This window comes from Bolinopsis microptera, chromosome 12, assembly GCF_026151205.1.
Source record: "Bolinopsis microptera isolate Bmic1 chromosome 12, MBARI_Bmic_1.0, whole genome shotgun sequence".
Classification (NCBI taxonomy): domain Eukaryota; kingdom Metazoa; phylum Ctenophora; class Tentaculata; order Lobata; family Bolinopsidae; genus Bolinopsis; species Bolinopsis microptera.
The window spans coordinates 8,700,721-8,716,260 of NC_087083.1; the positions used below are offsets into that span (position 1 = coordinate 8,700,721).

The 15,540-nt window shown below is 38.8% G+C and overlaps 1 protein-coding gene across 1 annotated transcript in view; it reads left to right on the plus strand.

The window, feature by feature from the left end:
- LOC134823831 (centrosome-associated protein CEP250-like) overlaps positions 1 to 15,540 on the plus strand; it is a 75,578-nt gene that overhangs the window by 20,818 nt on the left and 39,220 nt on the right. The window lies entirely within an intron of this gene.

A 15,540-nucleotide genomic window follows, 5' to 3' on the forward strand; every position in this document is an offset into this window, starting at 1 on the left:
GGGGGGGGGGAAATTTAGGGTGGGAATTAAAATTTTTTTTTTTGGGGGGAAAAGGGGGGGGGGGAAAAGGGGGAAACTTTTTTGAGGGGTTTTTTAATTGAAAAAAAATCAAGGGTTAGGCTTAATGGAGAATTTTGTGGGCCTCCTGTAGCCAAGTTAATGCGGGTTCAGTCTCGAGGGTGAAAAGAATTCATGCCAGGCCTGGGATACATTGTCTTTGAATTAGTTCATAGATAGCAAACCCCAAAAATTGGGTAGATTGGAACGCATCTTGTAAGTGTTTTTTCCCGTTTTTTTCTACAAAATAAATTATGTAGAATTACTTGTATGACTGTTTGTAAATGACACAGAGAATGAAGCAGGTCGCTCGTTTTTGCCGATTTTATTCTTGGTGTCATTTTGAAACGGTCTTACAATTTAAATCTACTTTATTTATTTTTTGGAAGAAGGGTAAAACTTTCAAAAATAAATTCAGTCTGTCCATTTTTGAGTTCGGACAATACAAGGTATTACCCTTTCAACTTGATCTATAAGCTTAGAAGGACCATTAAAGGATTAAATTGATGCCGGAATATTTACCAGAAATTCCGCAATTTCATGTTAATGGATTTAAAAGTTCAAATTTTCATAAATATTTTATATTCGCACATTCGAGAAAATACTTTATTCCTTTCAAAAGTGCAACCATCATCCTTTCCAGCTAGCTTAATAAATCGTATCGGTTTCAACAAATTATACGCTATCTCTTTGGAAATACGAGGAAAAACTACTTTACTAATAAAGATGACTGCCAGATTGAAGGTATCATTTGGATGTAAGGGTCAAATAATGAGCTTCCAAATATCCTCTGACAGGATCATCTAAGAGTAATTACAGTAATTCAACTGGACCATCTAGGAGTAATTTAAATTACAGTAATTGATCTATCATAGCTATTTTCGTCTAAATCGAGCGAATTAAATTGTCGTGTCGTAATTTTTGGATGTTCTGCGCGGTGAGCCACTATTCCTTAATATCCTACTTCCTTGCCTCAGGCTCATAAAACTAGGTTCTCAACAATCAGTTCAATTTATTATATTCATCTCGATCAAATTCATTCTAACCTTAAACTTATTCCTTAACAACCAAAAATTCTAACACTTTCTAGATCAACTAAAATTGACACTGAAAGTAGAATAAAAGGCGTTACCCTGATTTCTCCTGTGATCAGCCCCCGCACATTCTTCACACATGCTCCCTGACAACGCTGAAAATATGCCCACTCAGGGAATGAGATAGTATTAGTCACATGACAAAGATAGTATTACTACGCTCAACCTATGAAAGCTCTCAATGCTCACCTTTCAGTCACGCTAATTCATTCGTACTAGGAAGCAAGGTAGTGGCCAACCCTACTTAGCATTCCTGGTATTCTCTCACCTGTTCTCACCTCCCAATTACACCAGATTTTCAGGGAAAGGTACTCAATCTCAAACTATAGAGGCCAGGTCACCAACACACGCGTACAATAACCAAAGCCGGTCACCCCCCGTTTTTCAAAACCTCCCATATCTGTACCCCCCTATTGTTTTTAACTCCGTCCTCCACTAACGTCACCTTGTTCTCATGATCCTGATCACGTCACCTCGCGGAAGGAAACCCCCTAAGAAGGCAGATTGGCGACATGCTATCTCCCTGTTTACCCCACGTGACACACAACCCAACCCACGTGATCCGCTCCTCACCAATGAGCAGGGGAGGGATGACGATGGGATCCACCTAAAACCCTTGGGCTGCCTGATGAGGCGGTCCATCATGTAACCTTTTATCTGCAGTAACGCACGTACATATAAACGTAGCGACCTATTTGCTTAAAGACCTACTTATAGAACCTTATAGGATCTTATAGGACCACTTAGGACGCTATTAGGATAGTTTCATTAGCTAACTTAATCTGAGGGTGGGATTTTACCATTGCCAGGTACTGCGAGGGAGAGGTTTTGTTGTTGTTGTTTGATGTTATGCTCGTGTTGTTTATATCCGTTATCTTTTTATGTTTGAAGGAGTATTTCTCACGCGTTTCCTTCTGTTAGACAGCCATTATGTTAAAGATGTATTATTGCCATCTTTTAAAAGATTAATAGTAAACCATTTCTGTTTAGCACGTATAAGTTAAGTTATCGGTATTAACACTACAAAGTATGTTATTTAACTCCGTTAAGATATTGGCTTACTTCCCGCTCCTTAATTAATTAATACTACTTATAACTTAGTAGCCGGTATATTACCAGCGGTCATTATTAAGTTAATGTTATTATATTAAGCATGATCACATACTGGACATGGCAATTTGTATAAAACCTAAAACCTAATTTTGGACGAAACCAATTTTGAAAACCGACAAAGGTCGTCATTAGTTTTAATTAATTGTATTACAGTTTTAATTAATTGTATTACAGTAATACTTGTAGAGATGGGCAAAATTAACATTATGATGTTAGAGGTGCGTTTCGAAAATAAATCTTAAAATAGATCTAATAGTACAGGGAAATCCGTCTGAAAAAATCGATTTGCCGACACACAAAGCTTACAAAGGATTTTTGACGTTTTTGAGTCCTAATAGGTGTCCTTTATGGCTGACCAACTTTTCCAAACTTTTCCACGTGTCTTAAGGCCACTTTTTGCCACTTTACCACTTTTTACCACCTTTCTTGTTTGTCAAATATCTTTAGTTGTGAACATCGTAGAAAGTTGCAGATTAAACGAGGGTGTTCATATTATCAAGAAGAAAAACTTTTGTTGATACAATTTTTTCCTCAGATAATCAATTAATTGGATAATTATCAATTAGCTAATTAGCAAAAATTAAAAAATTTTTTATTGGCTCAAAATGATTGGAATAGCTTAAAACACGGAGAAAAGTAGTTTTTAGAAAAACTTCGAAAATTTTTCACTTACATTTTTTTTTCGAGACTTATAAAAATTTTCGAATTTTCGAAATTTTTTTCGCCAAAAGTTATCAAATTGCATGAAACGTGGAGAAAAATGCTTTTTAAAAACACTTCGTGAATTTATGTTTTCAAGAATACTAAAATCACTTATATATTTGTAGTTGGAGTTCAGTAAATCTTGGCAGATTTTAGTAATCAGGAATTATTAAATCGAAATAGATAAAAGGACTGAAACTGAAAAACGTTAACCACAGGATATTAGAGTTTTATAATTAATTACAGTATATCCTTATCGATTTTTACAGAAACTGCACCAAAGGCACATTTAAGATCGAGCCGATAGCCTGCTGTACTACGATAATATGTAACAAATAAAACATCTCTGAGTCTGTACCGTCAATCGTGCTAATCTGAACCAGCCTACCTGGATTACCATCTACCTCTTCTTTTCATCAATAATTAGACCGAGTTGTGCAATAAATGTGATTTATTATAGCTCATAATAATTACATCACCCACCAAATGCAATATGAGTCATATGCATTTGATGGGTCTGTAAATAATATCGAGCTGTTTGCAATCACACTATCACAACAAAACATAATACGTGTACATCATATGGCCCTTAATGCGGTATATGAAACGCTCTTTATCGGGGTGTTTCTATAAATCTATAGACTATACCGTACACTTCTCGTTTCTCCCGCGAAAGGCCGGTATAGAGAGGTTTTACTGTATCACGAAAACTTCTACTTGTCCTCATGGCTCATTGACAGCTCGAAGAAGGCAAGAAAACATCAGAAAGCCTAAAATGTCAACTCGCTCATTTATGTTCTTCGATCCGTCCCACATTGATCCCGAGCTGATCATCATGACCCCCAAATATTCTGCGGCAAGAACTGAAGAACCTGTCTTTTTACTTCACAACATCCGGATTGCAAACCAACATAATCATTACCGTTTCTTTACTACCCCACGGCTCTTGCCCATGTCCAACGCTCGTATCTAGATCTTACCTTTGCCCGTATATTACTCTTTTTGAAGATTTATCATAGCTCATATTGCATTTAGTGGGTGATGTAAGTTATCGAGCTGTGATGTAAGTTATCGAGATGTAACTTATCGAGCTGTATTCAATCACAATAGTAATATACGACACAATACCTTTGTATTAAATGGCCCTTAATGCGGTATATGAAACGCTTTATACCTCGATAGACCCGGTATAGTTTATCACGAAAACGTCTACTTGGCCTCATGGCTCATTTACAGCTCGAAGAAGGCAAGAAGAGACCATGGATACAAAGGAAGAGCTAGGAAGTAGGAAACAAGTGTAAATACACCTTCCAACATCTATTGTGACTTGTTTTCTATTGTTCTGCATACCACTTCATTCGCTATACGAGATACCTCATACCTCAAATCACCCCCATATGTCAGGGTTGGCTAAATTCAAAAAGAGTAATATACGGGCAAAGGTAAGATCTAGATACGAGCGTTGGACATGGGCAAGAGCCGTGGGGTAGTAAAGAAACGGTAATGATTATGTTGGTTTGCAATCCGGATGTTGTGAAGTAAAAAGACAGGTTCTTCAGTTCTTGCCGCAGAATATTTGGGGGTCATGATGATCAGCTCGGGATCAATGTGGGACGGATCGAAGAACATTAAAATGAGCGAGTTGACATTTTAGGCTTTCTGATGTTTTATTGCCTTCTTCGAGCTGTCAATGAGCCATGAGGACAAGTAGAAGTTTTTTACAGACCCATCAAATGCGATATGACTCATATTGCATTTGGTGGGTGATGTAATTATTATGAGCTATAATAAATCACATTTATTGCACAACTCGGTCTAATTATTGATGAAAAGAAGAGGTAGATGGTAATCCAGGTAGGCTGGTTCAGATTAGCACGATTGACGGTACAGACTCAGAGATGTTTTATTTGTTACATATTATCGTAGTACAGCAGGCTATCGGCTCGATCTTAAATGTGCCTTTGGTGCAGTTTCTATAAAAATCGATAAGGATATACTCTAATATCCTGTGGTTAACGTTTTTCAGTTTCAGTCCTTTTATCTATTTCGATTTAATAATTCCTGATTACTAAAATCTGCCAAGATTTACTGAACTCCAACTACAAATATATAAGTGATTTTAGTATTCTTGAAAACATAAATTCACGAAGTGTTTTTAAAAAGCATTTTTCTCCACGTTTCATGCAATTTGATAACTTTTGGCGAAAAAAATTTCGAAAATTCGAAAATTTTTATAAGTCTCGAAAAAAAAATGTAAGTGAAAAATTTTCGAAGTTTTTCTAAAAACTACTTTTCTCCGTGTTTTAAGCTATTCCAATCATTTTGAGCCAATAAAAAATTTTTTAATTTTTGCTAATTAGCTAATTGATAATTATCCAATTAATTGATTATCTGAGGAAAAAATTGTATCAACAAAAGTTTTTCTTCTTGATAATATGAACACCCTCGTTTAATCTGCAACTTTCTACGATGTTCACAACTAAAGATATTTGACAAACAAGAAAGGTGGTAAAAAGTGGTAAAGTGGCAAAAAGTGGCCTTAAGACACGTGGAAAAGTTTGGAAAAGTTGGTCAGCCATAAAGGACACCTATTAGGACTCAAAAACGTCAAAAATCCTTTGTAAGCTTTGTGTGTCGGCAAATCGATTTTTTCAGACGGATTTCCCTGTACTATAAGATAACCTGGTTGTGCTACTGGTATTTTGGAATTTGGATAACAAATTATTTTATCTATAAATTTAAATAACAACCGAACAACAAATTCTAAGAAAAGTTGTACGATTTTTGCATTCGTTGTGTATGTTAAATAATTAATACCTCACTAAGGGCCTTTTGAGCGTTGATTAATATCACACAATCGATAAGCCTTATCTTGATAACGATCGTGTGTTAAGCGGGCAGGTTCTACAGAAATCCAGCGCATGGTGCTATAGTTCACTGCACACGTGATGTCCATTTAAGGGCATAAAGTAATGCTATAGTTTATTAATTCGGTTCCTCAGACTTACTCGGATCATTAAAAAATAAGATCACGTGGATAAATATCATAATCTATATTGCTCAGTATCAAAACAACAGCACAACTGACAGAACTCTAAAAGTTTTGTTCATGAACAGATAATTGTAAACTATTTAATCGTGTACTAAGACAGGACGATATTTGATTGCATCTAAATATACACACTTCATTTAAATATATAACCGTTCTTGTTGCAAGGAGCATAATACTGCACAATTATTTTAGAACTGGACACCAGAGTGCTTTAATTTATATGATAACTAGAAGTAGAAACCCGCTCGGATTTTATATTATTCTTAGCGCAACACTGATCACAACTATGAATGTTATCCCTTTTCAGCTTGTCAATCAATGATTAAAAGAATTTTTAGGCATTTTCCAATCAATGATTTTTACTTTTTTATTAATTAGTATCGGTTACGATCAAAGTTATATTATGAAAAGCTAAAAATCGCGAGTTTTCAACTCCATTTGCGAGCTGAAATTTGTTCATACGAACGGTCACTTTTTGGTAAATATTTTTGTGTCGTTGCCGGGGAGATTTTGTTAAGTATGTCCGCATCCAAATTGGGTAAACATTGGGGAATTGCATATGCATAGAAACAACATTGGAGCGACATTTTGACCGACAGAAAGTAGTTATAACGTTAAGAAAAACTACTTTGACCGATTGTTACAAAAATTGACGACCATAACATATTGACGGTTACATTATATAACAACAGAAAATATAACGGTTAAGATAAACTACATTATGCAATAACGACAACAACCCCCCAACAATGTAGTACCTTAACGAAAGACCCCAACATTAATCAACTGACCCACACAAATCTATATAATTATGACAAAACTATCAATCTCGCTGGTACCTCACGCATTAACCCAGATAGGAACTCCACCTCAGTACATATATATAATATATATAATATATATTCACCATGCTAAACACCACTACCAGGCTGGTTGATGGCTTTTAGCTTAGTGGTTATTATGGAAATATCAGTACTTGGGTAGTTGTAGGTGGTTAAATTTAATATGACCTGGTGGTTGATATGATCATCAGCTTGGCGGTTACCTCCCCCATCTTCGTATAATCCACTTTACACCCGGTTAATGTTCAGGGTAACTGTTATATTTATGAAAGAGTAAGGGCTCAGGGTAACTCTTCCTAATACTTTCATATACCGGGGATTACTTCCAGGAGTATATAGATTCGAAATTAAGAATATCCAGATGTATCTTAGTGTAAAACTCCTGGTTAAATAATATGATTTGTAACAGTTAATTTGTTAATTAGTTAATTAGGTACAGTTTAATTTTAATTACTAGGAAGCCTTTTAAGAGTGCAGTAAGTATGAATTACTGTTTTCTTTTATGAGGATTAAAGCATACAGACTGGTTAAAATGCCGTGTTATTTCCATGATAATATCGAATATCTGGACACGCGGAAATGAAAACTTAGGTTTCGTTTCAATAATTTTATTAATCTACAGCTTTTACATGATTATGAAACTCTGTAGTCGTGCTGATAATCTTGAAACAGTCCATTATATCAAAGATTGACAGGACACAACACATCTCACTCTCAGTATTATTATATCTACTACTAACTCCTCCTCCTAACGAGCCTCCACCAAGTTTTGTTTTTATTCATCTTAAAGTTACAGATCCCAATATCTTACAGATTGCTTATATTTTATATATTATTGCTTATATTTTAATTGGGTACATACCTGTCCAGTGATTACTACAGTTACTCCGAATAAAGCGCGCTGTGACATCGTATCAAGCCACCGGGATCCTTCACTGCACACGTGATGTCCAATTCCATATAAGGGCATAGAGTAATGCGGGATCCTTCACTGATTGAGACTCAGGGCGGCGCTGGTATTTCTTCAAGATCAAAAACAGCCGAAAATTTACCATTTTACGTGCCAATAGGAGATTTACGTGGTTCCACGTTCAAGTTTATCCGGATAGAGTGTCGGCGAATATTTGTTCCAACATCTTCCGACATCGTCCCTGGCTTTAATTTTTCAGTTCCCAAGTCTCCGATTATTGAGTTTTTCCTTGTAATCCCGCTGCGGATCTCTCGTAACTGATATATTTATGAAGGAATAAAACGTAGTTAATACGTGATTATTACGTAACAAATACGTTACTTCACCAGCCCATTACGGTTTAAATAACTTCCACTCACTTCTCTCCCGGGCACATTTCCCAGGGATCTGCAGATTTTCTTAAAAACCCAGCATTAAGCCGAATGACTGAGCTCTGAAGTGCGTTATCGAGCTGACCTCGTAATAACCGTCACTGAGTAAGGAGTAAGGAAACTGTGTCTGCAATATTTGGCAGATCTAACATCATGAACCGTGTTTAAAATGTTGACATGTAAGCACGTAGTTCAGTGAACCAGGGTGGTACTGAGATGGACTGTTGTTAGTGTTAGAGCTCTTTAGCTGCATTGTTAGAGATCTTTAGCTGGGTTGTTGCAAAATGAGATCTGGTCGGTCTTGCTTTGTTCAATCTTTGTTGCAAAACTGTTTGGTCTTGCTATGTTCCATCTCTGACTTTGCTTTGATTGAAGTTTTAGGTGTGATCAAGTATTTTCTCGCAATCAAAACGAGAAGTTGAACTAGTACCATGCTCCGGTGCTCCCCTTTCCTTTCAGAGACATATGCCGAAAGTTCTTTTGTTGTGTTTGAAGTTTGTTGGCATAATATTCGATATTTTGGATCGATCCACCATTGGAATTTAATATTACAGAAATAGGCTCGCTATAATAGGTTTCATTTAACTAACTTTACCTGCTCGGTCTGAAATATCGTTCAGTAGAAATTCAATGCCTCTCAAAATGTGCTTTATATATAACACTCCCAGTGAAAGTGCATTAAATTGACCACATTTTCTCTCTAATGGGGTCGGATATTAAAAGCTTTTTTCTTTGAAAGTAAACCAGCTGCGTCAACCCAGCTTCAAATATATATAAATCTATTAGGTGAAATATTAGCGTTCGTGTCGAGTAACGGTTAATTTGTTTGGGCGAAGGGGAACACCTTACTCTCCTTGTTCCCATTACTCTATTAAATTCTTTTGTCGGTAATGAGGTAGTTCTCCCTTACATTTAGGGTCATTACCATGGTTTTCACCTAGTTATAAGATCATAAGATTTACGGAGTTCTAAGGTTTTGTTCGCTCATGTTGAATGGGAATGTTCTAGCAGCTTTTAAAAGTTGTTTTTTGTTTCGAATCTCGGATGTTTCTATTTTATTTAAGCCAATGTTTTTGCCACGGGACAATAGCTTATTCAACACAACCTCGCTCCAGCCATCAAATTCTTCAACTACTGCTCCCAACCAATCCAACCCCCGATATCTCAACACAGGGAAGCCCTTTAGACACCCCTAAAATATTAACAATAATCTTCATCCTGACTTTTGATCCCCGCTCTAAAGTTTTCCTAAATAGGCTCGAACACCAGATCATTAGTTTTGAGACGGCAGTGGGATTGTAAAGATAACGGTTCTCTAAAACGCAGGCGCATACCACGGCGACACTGCGGACTACCAATAAAAATACCAATAATTGGTAATATGACATTCCCTCTTTAACCCGGGCTAATCACATGCCAGTTTTACTATCACAGGGCTGTATTACTGTTTTTCCCTTCGGCGAGCCCTTTTAGCAAAGGGCTCCAGTTTTATTGCACTCGTTCGGTCCGGCGATCCTTTTATATATTGATGGTGAGGCTAACATCCTGACCTTGTCATTTGTGAATTTCGAGGACCACGCAATTGCTGATTAGATAAAAAGAGTTCGGGGTAGTAATATTATAATTATTATCTTGTAATTCTCAACACAAACAACACTATTAAGTTTCAATTTTTCACGGCACAAAGTCGCTCACCATTCGTCGTTGGGGTGACATTCGTCGGGCAATGATCACCTTGATGCTAAAAAATGAGAAAGAGAGCTCTTTATAATAGCTCACTTACAGTGTCCCGGAATGAGCTGGTGTGTTCTGTCACACACGACACAGCTAGATATATACTCATCATATCACACTTCAGCACGTGCAACACCATTTCCGTGTCGCGCGGGGGAACCCCTCCAACATCACCGTCACCAAGGAAACGAACCCATCGTCACACCAGATACAAGGTGTACTGGGAGACATGTTTGAGATCACCACAAAAACTCAATAACCTGATAGAAGCAGACAGGTGGAGTGAGTTGGTGTAGTTACTCTCCCCCTCTCTGTCCCCTATCTCTCCGTACATATGCGGGCAGAAGAAGAACACCTAATAAATTTGTAATGCCACCTGTAGCCCCCGCTTCTGTGTACTGCTGGCCTTATCCTGAAGTTACATAATCCCGATTCTATACCCGTCGTTATACTCCTTGTTCCCAGTTCGTGCTCTATTTTAACACCCTGCTGTGCTTTGTCACGTGACTTTGTGTTGTCACGTGACTTTGTGTTGTCACGTGACTCTGAGGAGCTTGGTACCAGGGTGGCTTGTTCCCCCGGAAGTTTAGGTCACCTCGGGAACGTACTGCAGCGTGTGCTTGCACGTGCTGTCATAATATTGCACGTGTGTCATATGTGATAAGTTGCATTGTTATTTTCAAATATTGACATGTTATTATCAGTTTATCAGAGAGATTTGCCTGGCAATCTAGCACTTGATTATATTTCATTTAGAGCATGGTTTGGGGGCCTGGGAAGCTGCAGATTTACACTAAAATACAAGGGCATGGTTGCGAAATACAACGCATCAATCCAATTACATGCCGCCTGCGATCTTGCGTAAATTTGACCGGGGCCATTATTTGGGGCGCGGGCGGAATAAAGAGCCGTGAATTTTTGGCGGTCCGGATTTAAAGTAATGCCTTATATATATGACCATGTCTTTCAGACTAGTGTTATCAGCCCTGTGGGGGAATGTCTGTTTTATCTCCCATCCGCTCAGTACGATTACCCTTCACTTAAACCAGTGACACCCTCTTTCTTTGTCAGTGGCTCCCTCCGCAAGCGTTCCCTCTCCATCGCTTCTTTTTGGAACTCATTAGTGAGATTTTTCTAACTTTACAGTTTGACACTCTCAGAACAGCTGCTGTGTTTCTGAGCGGGGTTACTATAGTGGGAAGCAGTACGAAAGGCTCCAGCACAGCATGTGCACTGTATATAAAATTTATGCATAACTAAAATATCCTGTTTTAAAATTAAGGCAGATCTTTAGTCCGTTCGTTGTTGACCGGTATCGGAGGGAGAGAGAGAGAGAGAAAGGGAGGTATGGTCGATAATCCCTGCACACTTTTCACCCCAGTTCCTCGTTTTCCTTTTCAGTAATTGAGCTCTGAGATTGTTCCAGTGCCTTCCAAAAATCTCTGAAAATATTCAGACAGAGCCCAAATGAATTATTCTCCTTTTTTGGACATTAATTAATTGTCCACCTCTTTTCCTCCCCATATTCCAGCACTGTGTTTCAGGAGGGGGTATTGTATTTCCCAGTTAACAGAAAGGCCGGTGTGTATCTGGAACTCAGGGTTCACTTACCCTGGTCATTAGCCAGCTGGTAACATCTAATTTAAAGTCCCCAGCACGGGAAGTAATGGAGTAGGGCTGACACTACGGGTACCCGTGAGTACCAGGGGGGTGAGTACCGTCACAAGTACCTGCGATATTAGCCACCACCACCGCCCCATAACACAGCTGCTGGGATTGTCAGTGTAGGGTTGCAGTACCACGGCAGGGTTCCGGGTGGGTGGCACTCTCAGAACACCCGGGATCAGGTTTACATTCGGAAACATGAGAGGGAGGGGAACGGGGGTGAATAGTGAGGAAATAGCGGTAGTGTGCTACCTAGTAAGAACTACGGTTACTAACTAGGACAGGAGCACCGCGGACCACTGATAAATAACAACCTACTTCAGTCCCTCCTAATGATGATCTAAAGATGGAAGACTTCTGTTCGGAATTGGGGCCTCAAATTTCAAAAAATCTCTGCCGAAGTGAACATTGTCCACCCGAGCCCAGGCGGCTTGAGTGTTTGTGCTGGATCTCGGTGTGCCTACACGTTTTTTCGGCATTAGGCAAGCGAAATAACATATATCGTTCCTTTTAGCAAAGTCGGTCAAACAGCTCGCTTTTCCGCGCTCATTTTCGTTTGATATTGTTGTTTTTGTGCTGTCTAAAACCTGCTCTCGTTCTCGTCTTAAAGCCTAGCCTGCACCACTCCTTGTTTGATACCCCTGCTCTTTTCCCCACTTTAATCCCCATTAACCAGTTCCCATTATACCCGCATATATAATCCACAAACACCCCTACCCAGAGATATTTACCCTACTACAGGTCCCCACATACCCTCTGATAGACGGCTATCCAGGTCTAGGCGTGACAGGGTCCCTCATTTCCACTTTATACTGCCAGTTAGTGCACTATAGATAGACCCACTCTGGGTTGGTAGACCGTGGAAGTTAACTCGCAAAAACACAAACCCTGCTGCCCTAGTCCTCTTAATGAAGGGAAGAAGGGACCAGGTTGATGGAGTACATAATTGAATATATGAGCTAAAAGCATGAGTGAGGGAGGTAGTGGAGTCACTTAAAACGGTAGGGGGCGAGAGGGTCTGGGGGTGTTGTGAGCAAGCTTTATGTGGCTGACACGTGACACAACCTATTGGGTAGGCTTTAGAGAGGGTCTCGCTAATGGATATGACTTGCTTTGCAAAGTTATCACGGAATTACAATAAACTGCTTACCACTGTATCGGGAGAGAGAGGGAGAGAGAGAGAGAGAGAGAGAGAGACCAATTGCAACACACTATTTGAATGACTACACTATTACAATGGGTATAATCTTCATTATATGTGTGGTGGAGCCAGGCAGGGGTTGTGTCTATAAGTATAACATGGGTATCTCCGGTCTTTACTGTGACCCTTGTGTAGCCTTTATTCACCTCCTCCCCTTCCTTCACCTCCTCCCCCTTCCTTCACCTCCCCCTTTCCTTCACCTCCTCCTCCCTGGCTGTTCACACACGTCAGGCATAGTCCTCTCAAATAGCTGTCAGACCACTAAATCTTCTCCCTCGTGGCTTGATCAGATCTCATCACCTGGCTTTAATAATGCCGACATTACTTCCTCCTTCCACCCTCCTTCTCCTCCTCTCCTTCTCTCCTTCTCCTCTCCTCTCCCTGAAACGTCCCCTAGCGTCCCGACACTCTCGCCGCTATTTTTGAACTGTAACAATCTCCAGCGTGACAGTCGCCTCAAAAACTACTTAGCCACATCTCATGACTTTACCGGCTGAAGAGCGTTGCCTTTACTCGGCGCTGGTCACGTGACAGAGCTCCCGGGGTCACGTGATGTTTCTCAGCACGTCATTCTGGTCTTGATATTGGCGGGAGAGAGAGAGACGTTTTCTCTTTACTGCTTCTTAGATCAACTTTCCAGTTTAATCCACCTCCGTTTTCCCAGTTTCGCATTTCCAATTGGTTCTTAAAAACGTTTGTCTACCCGTCAAATGATCGGCTGAATGTACACAATTTCTCTGCTGTTCGTACTAAGTCACGTGACTCACTCGGACCAATCACAGCGTGTCACTACATATACGACATTATTATTTTCATTAACATCTCTAGTTACGGTTGTCTTTGCTCGCGTATGTCTCCGTCTTCCATCCTATCTATATATTGTACTTTGTTCTCCTGCTATCTGATATCTAGATACATTGTAGCGGTATTCATTTTCACGAGAGGCGATGATAACGTTTAGTTTGTTGGCCAGCTCTCCTACTCGATGTAGTTACAATAATATCCGTGCTTGTTGGGATGGTGGTCCGAGTCAATGCCTGAGCCAGGTTCTGACTGACACCCCGCATGCATAAGCTCTGAGAGTCGTTACAACTTTCAGCTGGATATTTTTAGAGAAACGTACATCAACATCAAGATGGACAGTGTATATTGGTTTAAAGTGCGTTTTAAGTGAGCTGGGATGATGATAAGGTTTTGGTTACTGATTGGTTACTGATTTGGTTACTGATTGGTTACTGATTGGTTACTGATATCCATACCTGGTTCAAGTTTTGACTCTGTATAGCGACAGTTAGATAATATATTTAATGAGACGTACATCTTCGACAGCTTGTATTGAATGATAATAATATGTTTGTGCGTCTGTTTGCACGAAGAAGGCAAACAACAGGGGAAAGAAGTGTGTACCAGCAGCGAGATAGTTACTACGGGTACCCACTACATGGTACCAGTAGCGAGGTAGTTACTACTTTGTAATTGTATGTTGAGAGCTGGACATAAAAAAGTACATTAAAATGGAAGATTTTTAGTGTATTTCTGGTATTTGGGTATAGTAGTAGTACTAGCAGTAAGGTAGTTACAAATTTAAGTATAGATATTTTTAGAAAAACATTAAGTAATGTCTCATGATGGATTTGGTTATTTGAGTGTTAATTGTTTGTAGGAACGAATAATCGAGGGGAAAAGGGTATAGTTATAGTATTATGGAGGTTGTTAATAAGATTTACTAAAGCTTTTTTAGGCATCTCCTCATTTATAGAAACCCCAAACCTCCGGAAACACAATCAGTACTTATTAACTTGATAATCATAATATATCTGAGAGATTCTGGGAATTATTTGTGGTGAATCCAGCAGAAAAAGCAAAATAAACGAGCTAATGAGTTACATGTTAATGAGGTTTTGGTTACTCATGATGATTTGGTTACTGATAATAATAATACCAGATCATAAGCCCACTACTGGCTTATTTTCTAACATATTACGATTTTTGAGCTCTTATGAGAACTTGGCTCACTAGAAATCCTAGCGGCGTTTAATAAGAAACTAAGTAAAGGACTAATTTCACAACTATACGACCTAAACGATTTGTAGATTCCTGTTCGACTCTGAACCCACAATTGATGGAATTAAACAGGAATTAAACCTCTTGTAAGAGGGAAACCTTGAAATTATCCGTAAAATTGGAAAGTTCGTGGTCAAGGTGGTACAGAACGTGCGTGACCCTGAAATTATCCAGTTTTCTGTTTTCTCCCCCAAAAGACTAACTATTAATTATCCAATTATATTTATTTGGAATTATCTGTAAATTTAAAAGTTCGTGGTCTAGCTGGTTCATGGTACAGCTGGTACAAAATGTCATTGTTATACATATCGGTTTGGCTGTGAAATTATCTGTAATTGTTGGTTTGTGTCTCCTCTACAAGTATGTAGTGAGTACGTCTGTCAATGTTAAAAGTCTTGTATTTTTATTATGTTTGTGATTGTTTGAGTAAAATGTTTTTGTTTAAACAAGTTAATCCAGCTTATAAATCGTTATTTTGATATTATTATCAACCAGGGACAAAAGGAAATCGCGGCATGTACGAAATTGAAATCGCGATTTTTCCCATTATTTATATACTTTTATGTATAGTCTGTTAAAATTCGCGGTATCGCGATTTTTGGCCAAAATAATCGCGAAATCCTTTTGTCCCTGTTATCAACTAATTAATACCTGACAAAAAAGTATTTAAATCGA